The sequence below is a fragment of the Triticum dicoccoides genome, chromosome 2A, assembly GCF_002162155.2.
Source record: "Triticum dicoccoides isolate Atlit2015 ecotype Zavitan chromosome 2A, WEW_v2.0, whole genome shotgun sequence".
NCBI classification, from domain to species: domain Eukaryota; kingdom Viridiplantae; phylum Streptophyta; class Magnoliopsida; order Poales; family Poaceae; genus Triticum; species Triticum dicoccoides.
Window position 1 is genome coordinate 525996472 of NC_041382.1, and position 9168 is coordinate 526005639.

Below are 9168 nucleotides of genomic sequence, written 5' to 3' on the forward strand. Positions count from 1 at the left end.
GTTGGTCCAAACTAGAGCCCTGTGCAGCGCCCCCTCAGGGAAACTTGAGGTTTAGTTTTAGTTGTCTGGAGCGCTCATCTGAGTGTGCCCTGAGAACGAGATATGTGCAGCTCCTATCGGGATTTGTCGGCACATTCGGGCGGTGTTGCTGGACTTGTTTTACCATTGTCGAGGATGTCTTGTAACCGGGATGCCGAGTCTGATCAGACTGTCGTGGGAGAAGGAATATCCTTCGTTGACCGTGAGAGCTTGTGATGGGCTAAGTTGGGACACCCCTGCAGGGTTTGAACTTTCAAAATCCGTGCCCGCGGTTATGGGCAGATGGGAATTTGTTAATGTCCGGTGGTAGAAAACCTGAAGTTGATCTTAATTAAAATACATCAACCGCGTGTGTAACCGTGATGGTCTCTTCTCGGCGGTGTCCAGTAAGTGAACACGGTGTTGGAGTAATGTTTGACGTAGGTTGCTCTAGGATCACTTCTTGATCATAGTTTCTCGACCATGCTTTTGCCTTCTCTTCTCACTCTCATTTGCGTATATGTTAGCCACCAGATATGCTAGCCGCTTGCTGCAGCTCCACCTCATACCTTTTCCCTACCTATAAGCTTAAATAGTCTTGATAGCGAGGGTGTGAGATTGCTGAGTCCCCGTGACTCACAGATACTTCCAAAACCAGCTTGCAGGTGCCGATGATACCGTGCAGGTGATGCAACTGAGCTCAGGAGGAGCTCGATGAAGATCTTGCCCTTTGTGTTGTTTCGTTCTAGTTGATCAGTAGTGGAGCCCAGTTGGGACGATCGGGGATCTGTGTAGCATTTGGGGTAGTCTTCTTTTATTTTGGGTTCCGTAGCCGGACCTTGATTGTATCTGGTTGATGTAATGCTTTATTCATGTATTGTGTGAAGTGGCGATTGTAAGCCAACTATGTATCCTTTCCCCTTTATTTACTTACATGGGTTGTTGTGAAGATTACCTCACTTACAACATTGCTTTCAATGCGGTTATACCTCTAAGTCGTGCTTCGACACGTGGGAGATATAGCCGCATCGAGGGCGTTACAAGTTGGTATCAGAGCCTTCCCCGGCCTTAGGAGCCCCCTGCTTGATAGAATCGCTGGTGTTGTTGAGCTAGAAAAATGTTTTGAGTCATTTAGGAATTATATATATCGGAGAGTTATGAATTCTTGTTACTCCTCAGTCCCTTCGTTGCTCTGGTGAGGCACCCTGACATAGAGTTTTGACTCTTCTCTTCTCAAATTTCACAAAAAATAGGATCACGCGGGTATCTTGGAATCGTTTCGATGGTTTTGTGACAGGAACATTGTTCTTGGTGCCTCCTGACATTTAGGGGTTGTGGCAGTGTCCCGGGGAGTTGAGCTCCGAGGTATTGTCGTCACAATTTTATCGTTGCAGTTCTGGAATATCCTTCGTTGACCGTGAGAGCTTGTGATGTGCTAAGTTGGGACACCCCTACAGGGTTTGAACTTTAGAAAGCCGTGCCCGCGGTTATGGGCAGATGGGAATTTGTTAATGTCCGGTTGTAGAAAACCTGAAGTTCATCTTAATTAAAATACATCAACCGTGTGTGTAACCGTGATGGTCTCTTCTCGGCGGAGTCTGGGAAGTGAACACGGTGTTGGAGTAATGTTTGACGTAGGTTGCTCTAGGATCACTTCTTGATCATAGTTTCTCGACCGTGCTTTTGCCTTCTCTTCTCGCTCTCATTTGCGTATATGTTAGCCACCAGATATGCTAGCCGCTTGCTGCAGCTCCACCTCATACCTTTTCCCTACCTATAAGCTTAAATAGTCTTGATCGCGAGGGCGTGAGATTGCTGAGTCCCCGTGACTCACAGATACTTCCAAAACCAGCTTGCAGGTGCCGATGATACCGTGCAGGTGATGCAACTAGGCTCAGGAGGAGCTCGATGAAGATCCTTCCTTTGTGTTGTTTCGTTCTAGTTGATCAGTAGTGGAGCCCAGTTGGGACGATTGGGGATCTGTGTAGCATTTGGGGTAGTCTTCTTTTATTTTGGGTTCCATAGCCGGACCTTGATTGTATCTGGTTGATGTAATGCTTTATTCATGTATTGTGTGAAGTGGCAATTGTAAGCCAACTATGTATCCTTTCCCCTTTATTTACTTACATGGGTTGTTCTGAAGATTACCTCACTTTCGACATTGCTTTCAATGCGGTTATGCCTCTAAGTCGTGCTTCGACACGTGGGAGATATAGCCACATCAAGGGCGTTACAAGTTGGTATCAGAGCCTTCCCCGACCTTAGGAGCCCCCTGCTTGATCGAATCGCTGGTGTTGTTGAGTCTAGAAAAATGTTTTGAGTCATTTAGGAATTATATATATCGGAGAGTTATGAATTCTTGTTACTCCTCAGTCCCTTCATTGCTCTGGTGAGGCACCCCGACATAGAGTTTTGACTCTTCTCTTCTCAAATTTCACAAAAAATAGGATCACGCGGGTATCTTGGAATCGTTTCGATGGTTTTGTGACAAGAACATTGTTCTTGGTGCCTCCTGACATTTAGGGGTTGTGGCAGTGTCCCGGGGAGTTGAGCTCCGAGGTGTTGTCGTCACAATTTTATCGTTGCAGTTCTGGAATATCCTTTGTTGACCGTGAGAGCTTGTGATGGGCTAAGTTGGGACACCCCTACAGGATTTGAACTTTCGAAAGCCGTGCCCGTGGTTATGGGAAGATGGGAATTTGTTAATGTCCGGTTGTAGAAAACCTGAAGTTCATCTTAATTAAAATACATCAACCGTGTGTGTAACCGTGATGGTCTCTTCTCGGTGGAGTCTGGGAAGTGAACACGGTGTTGGAGTAATGTTTGACGTAGGTTGCTCTAGGATCACTTCTTGATCATAGTTTCTCGACCATGCTTTTGCCTTCTCTTCTCGCTCTCATTTGCGTATATGTTAGCCACCAGATATGCTAGCCGCTTGCTGCAGCTCCACCTCATACCTTTTCCCTACCTATAAGCTTAAATAGTCTTGATCGCGAGGGTGTGAGATTGCTGAGTCCCCGTGACTCACAGATACTTCCAAAACCAGCTTGCAGGTGCCGATGATACCGTGCAGGTGATGCAACTGGGCTCATGAGGAGCTCGATGAAGATCCTTCCTTTGTGTTGTTTCGTTCTAGTTGATTAGTAGTGGAGCCCAGTTGGGACGATCGGGGATCTGTGTAGCATTTGGGGTAGTCTTCTTTTATTTTGGGTTCCGTAGCCGGACCTTGATTGTATCTGGTTGATGTAATGCTTTACTCATGTATTGTGTGACGTGGCGATTGTAAGCCAACTATGTATCCTTTCCCCTTTATTTACTTACATGGTTTGTTGTGAAGATTACCTCACTTTTGACATTGCTTTCAATGCGGTTATGCCTCTAAGTCGTGCTTCGACACGTGGGAGATATAGCCGCATCGAGGGCGTTACATGATCATACCTAGATATTCTCATAATTATTCGCTTATCTATCAATTGCTCGACAGTAATTTGTTCACCCACCGTGATACTTATGATATCTTGAGAGAAGCCACTAGTGAAACCTATGGTCCCCGGGTCTATTCTCTATCATACAAGTTTCCAATCTATTTTATTTTGCAATCTTTACTTTCAATCTATATCATAAAAATACCAAAAATATCTATCTTATTATTATTATCTCATCAGATCTCACTCTTGCAAGTGGCCATGAAGGGATTGACAACCCCTTTATTGCGTTGGTTGTGAGGTTCTTATTTGTTTGTGTAGGTACGAGGTGACTCGCGCGTGGTCTCCTACTGGATTGATACATTGGTTCTCAAAAAATGAGGGAAATACATATGCTGCTTTACTGCATCACCCTTTCCTCTTCAAGGGAAAACCAACGCAGTGCTCAACCTCAAAAAAATGCAGTGCTCAAGAGGTAGCACTCACCCACACCCCCTGTTATTCTGCGGCGACGGCAGCCTCACACCGCAGCCGAACCAGTGAACCCTCGTACTCCTCTCTGCGTGGGCATCCACTACCGCGTCGTCCCCTTCCTAGGCGTCGCCGTCGTCCACTGCCTTGGTGCCCTCGGCGCGGTGTGGTCCATGTGGTCAACGACCGACGTCCATCGGAAGAGTACTGTACGTGGAGAGGCTGACAGATGGGTCCACGGCAGCCGCAAGGAAGTTCCTCCTTATTACGCGCTAAATAATTATTCCTGCACCTGACAGCAGGGACCCACTAGACGGGCCACCGTATTTCGATCAAAAAAACGTTTCCCCCTAACTACTGGGACCCACCAGCTACATCTTCGCACACAAGGAAGTGCGTCCGGGCAAAAAGAAAAACAATTCGCCCCTGACTGCTGGGACCCACCAGCTATATCTTCGCATGCAATGAAGTGCCTGACAGTCGGGACCCACCTAGTCGAAGCGTTCGTAGCATTGTCATTCTGGTCGCGAACGTGTACATACATACTGGTCGATGTAGAGCGCGCACGTGTCGTAGTAGAGGCGCGCATGTAGCATGTACACATACGTACAACGGCCAGTGTGCAAGAAAGAAAATACGGCCACGTACGTACATACGGGCTGGGTCTTGAATGCATACTCGCGCATACGTATGGCCAGGGCTCGTGTACATGGCTAGGTCAGAATGGAGAAACTGCGTCGTCGTCGTGTTCATGGGGAGCCAACCGGCTAGGTCGGAATGGAATGCGTCGTCGTGTTCATCGAGAGGGCTTGGATGGAACAACCGATGGAAATGAGGCCTGGCGTACTGCAGAACAAAGGAAACGGCCTTGTGTTCGACCGGCCATGGTCGAAATGGGGGTCCTATTCATCGAGAGGGGTGTGGCATACCGCAAAATAGAGGAAACAGACTTGTGTTGGAGCGCTACGGTCGAAACGGGGGTCCTGTTCATCGGGAGTGGTGTGGCGTACCGCAAAACGGGACTCCGCGGGATACTGTTCATCTCCACCGTTGACCCCCTCCAGCCTCCACGGGCTACTGTTCATCCACCGTCGACCTCCTCCAGCCTCCACCTGCGACTGTTCATCCACGGGCTCCTGTTCATCCAGCCTCCACCGCGCGCTACTCAACTGGCTACTGTTCAACCAGCCCTCTCCATGGGCTCCTGTTCAACCACCCCTCCACGAGCTACTGTTCATCCAATCCTCCACCGTCTACTATTCATCCAGCCCTCCACGGGGTCCTCCTGATGATCCAGCCCTCCATAGGGTCCTGTTCATCCAGCCCCAACCGGCTCGATCAATCGGGGTCATGTTCATCCAAAGGCAACACCACGAGGTCCTGTTCATCGACCCCCATCGGGAACTATTCATCCAAACCCCCCCCCCCCCCAGCAACACTCACTGTTCATCCAGACGTAGCATCGATCGGCCTCAGTTAGCAGCAGTAGTGAAGGACTCGCTCAATCAAGTTCAATTAACAACCATCGATCAATCGCTCGCTCCAGTGCAGTAACGCGTAGCCTACAGTGCAATCGCTCGAGTTCAGTAGGCGAACACCTCACTCGGGTTCAATTAGAGCCCAATGCCTCGCACCCACGTGCGTGCGTGTACGAGAGAAACGCGCAAACCTCCGTGCATCGCTCGGCCCCGAGCACCCACCGTAACCGGGAACACCCCGATATTTTCCTCGCCCTTGCTTCTACCATGGTTTTTTCCATCATGGACGGCCCAAAGAATGTCATGCAGCTGCGTCTCCGGCCTGCCCAGTACGAAAAGCCCATTTTCTGTCATGATTTTTTGTCATAGAAGTAGGAGCCCACCACATATATGATGATACCGGGTTTTGTCACAATTATCGTCATAGAAGTGTCATAAGTATGACAGAAAAAAAATCGTTCGGTCCAAAATGTCACGGATGTGTCTTTTTTTGTAGTGCACGTCGGTACGGGCGTCGTCGGTGCCGCGTCGTACCGCGCCACCGGTGTCTGCGGTGGCCGCGCCTCCTGTGCTTGTGGTCGTGCCTCCCGTGCCTGCGGAAATGCCATGCAGGCAGAGACAAAAGCCGGGTGCGTGGAGAGAAACGAGTCGGTGGCCAGCTTCTCCGTGTCCGCCGCCATCATTGAGGAGAAGTAAAACACAGGAGGCCGCTGCCACTTGGGTCCCATGAAGGCCACCACCGAGGCGACGACTGCGCATTCAGGTGGTTTCTTTGCTGTTTCATCTCTTCTGAGGACCTTTGTCGACCCTGCAAGTGTCTGCCGGACATGAGGAAGACAAAGGGATTGGCAGGTGGCCATTCAGATTAGGTACTCCCTCTCTGGTTGGCGGGAAATATTTTTTCTAAGAATGGATAAATTGGATGTATCTATAACTAAAATAAGTCTAGATACATCCATTTCTGAGAAAAGTATTTCCAGACGGAGGGAGTATTAATTATACCAAGAGAGTCGGATTAGCACCGCTTAGTTCATGTAAATGTAATGAAATCTATCATGTTTATATGAAGATCCGGCTTTTTTATATGAAATCTTGCATGCTTATATGAAAACAGTCCGTGTTTGCACGAATTTCATCTGGTTGGTTAGAGTTGTGAAAATGTATGCCGCTGGCATTTGATGTCATCCTCCGCGGAAGTAAGTGGGAGGCACTTGTGCGCGTCGGTCCTAAACAAACGGTTTTTAACCCCTTTCTACGACTGCATCTGGAACTGCCGCCAAGTGAGTGTGGGCAATAGGGGGTCCTTCCCACACGACCCAGAAACCGTCGGGGATATGCCCTCTTGGCACACACGTTCGACAAAATGAGGTCGCCGACGAGTGTTCAAATACGGAAATACGTGCAGTAGAGCTAAAAAATACAATTATATGGAGAAATTGTTTTCGGTCGCAAGTACATCCCACACAGTCAGTCCCCGCTAACGTTTTCGTTCGTATGTACATCACACATAGTCGCTCCAAGGAAAACGTTTGCGTTCACAAGTACATCACACACAATTTTTCCTGTTAAATCGTTTGTGGTAGCGTTGCCATTGCACACGATATTAATAATTTTATCATTTGCGTTATTGAATGCATCACACACGGTGCGCAGAAAGAAACTGTGTGGCAAAGGTTGTCCATCACACACACTTTTTATGTGATAAACATTTGCGCAAGGTGGCCTACGCAAATAGTTTTCAATAGAAAGTCGTGTGTGCAGTGGAGATTGATCGCACACGTAGTGGATCCTAGAAACGTTTCTGATCTCCACGTATATCACAGATGTTTCGCTTTCGCAAACCGTGTGCAGTGTAATCCCTATTTAATCCATAATTAATCCATAATTAATCCCTAATTTAAAAATCACATGTTATGAATTTGAAAGTAGGCAATCACTTATTTTATATACAACCATGTTTATTACAAATATAGGTTCAACCACGAATCCATAATTCAATGAACATGTACATATACTAAAGAACTACAGAAGCACCAAGTAAAGAATGATGAACCACAGTTGTACTAAAGACTGTAAAGAGAGAGGCAAAAGACATTCTGGTTGCTGGAGAAGGTGAAGCGGAATGCCCATATTGTGGCCTCCTCCATGCGTAAGGCGCGCACGACTCTAGGCCAACCCCTTGTGATGGCTGCTCGTCCATCCGTCACTGTCTTCATTAGGACTTCTCGATGCTCATTGTAGTATGGATGAAATACTTTAACCTTCATTGCGTGTCCACCAATCATGTACTTTGCAAGGTAATCTTGAGTGAACTGCTTCGGGATCCACTGGGAACGAAAAAGATTCAGACATTGTTGTCTAACAACTAATTATGGGCAGTAAAAAGAGAAGGCTGCAGAGTTTGTAGTTACCATGCTACAGCTCACTGTTGTGTTGGATAGAGCATAAACAAATAATTTGCTTGCCACCATTCGTATCTTGTTGCTAATAATCCTTATCAGTTTCCTCACTTGATGCTTGTTCATCAATATCTCATTGCCCCATAGCAAAAAGGGTCAATGCATGGATCCTTGCCAAGGGCATATGTACCAACAGGCAACAAGTCAACATTAGAAGCTAACTAGTGTCCAGGCCTGGATCTATATGCACTACATTATGGAATGACGGGGGGTGTCGTGGAATTGTCACGGCAGGTGTCCTAGTGAAACGACTTAGTCGTGGAGCCATGGCATCTAGGAAGCTCAAAGGGGTTGATCGGGACAAAGGACACGAGAGGTTTATACTGGTTCGGCCCCTTACGGTGAAGGTAAAGCCTAGTCCAGTTGATGTGGTATTGCTAGGTTTCGATGACCAGGGAGTGAAATATGCTAAGCCTGATTCTCGATTTGATGTTACTTACCCTAAGCCGCCGCCGGGTCGTCCCCTTACATACACGGGTTGACGCCTGGCGGCCTACAGAGTCCCGGCCGGCTCATACAACGTGTCTGGCTCGGTGACTTCTTTTACATGCCTTACTTTACAAGTCTTATTCATACGTGGCGGTTTATAATTATGATCCTTAAGCTGCCCCTAGGCTTGGGCCTATTACAAGCTTTATACTAAACCGTAACCTTGTATACTCTTCGGGCTTCTTTTGAAGTAATCCTCCATTGGGATTGACCCGGCCCCTCCTAGGCGGGTCATACCTGGTAGTCATATCCCCAACATTAGGCCCCAGGTTGATTTGAACTTTGTTCTTGAAAATCTTCAATACTTAGAAAAAATCCATCTATTACTACTTTGCGGAAGCCTTGTAATCCATCTATTACTTCATCTCCGGATTTTTCAGAAACCCGCCACCACGTCATCTTTTAACGGATCTTTATCTTTAATGCCTTTCCGAAAATCGAGGCGCCTGGGTAGCTGGATAACCATGTTTCGGTCTCCTTGTTTTACACGCCCACTTATGAGTCTTCTCCTTATAAATAGGCACGACTGGCCTTTCTTCATTCTCCCCATTTTTCCATCGTCTTCTGCCTCTCTCGCAACCCTTCTGTCGCTCAAGCTCCACCACCACCGCATCGCTCATCGTCGTCCTCAAGTTCGGCCGCTGCATCACCCTGAGCTGTCCAGAGAAACGGCGACGACCCTCCACAGCAGATCTGCGTCCATAAGTTCTTGCTTTCTCACACCTTAGATCTGCATTTAGGGTTTGCGAGTTCTTTATTGTGTTCTTCGCTGTTCATCACAGATTTCTTTCAGTCTCTCCACCGCACCCTCCTTTGATCTAAAGGAAG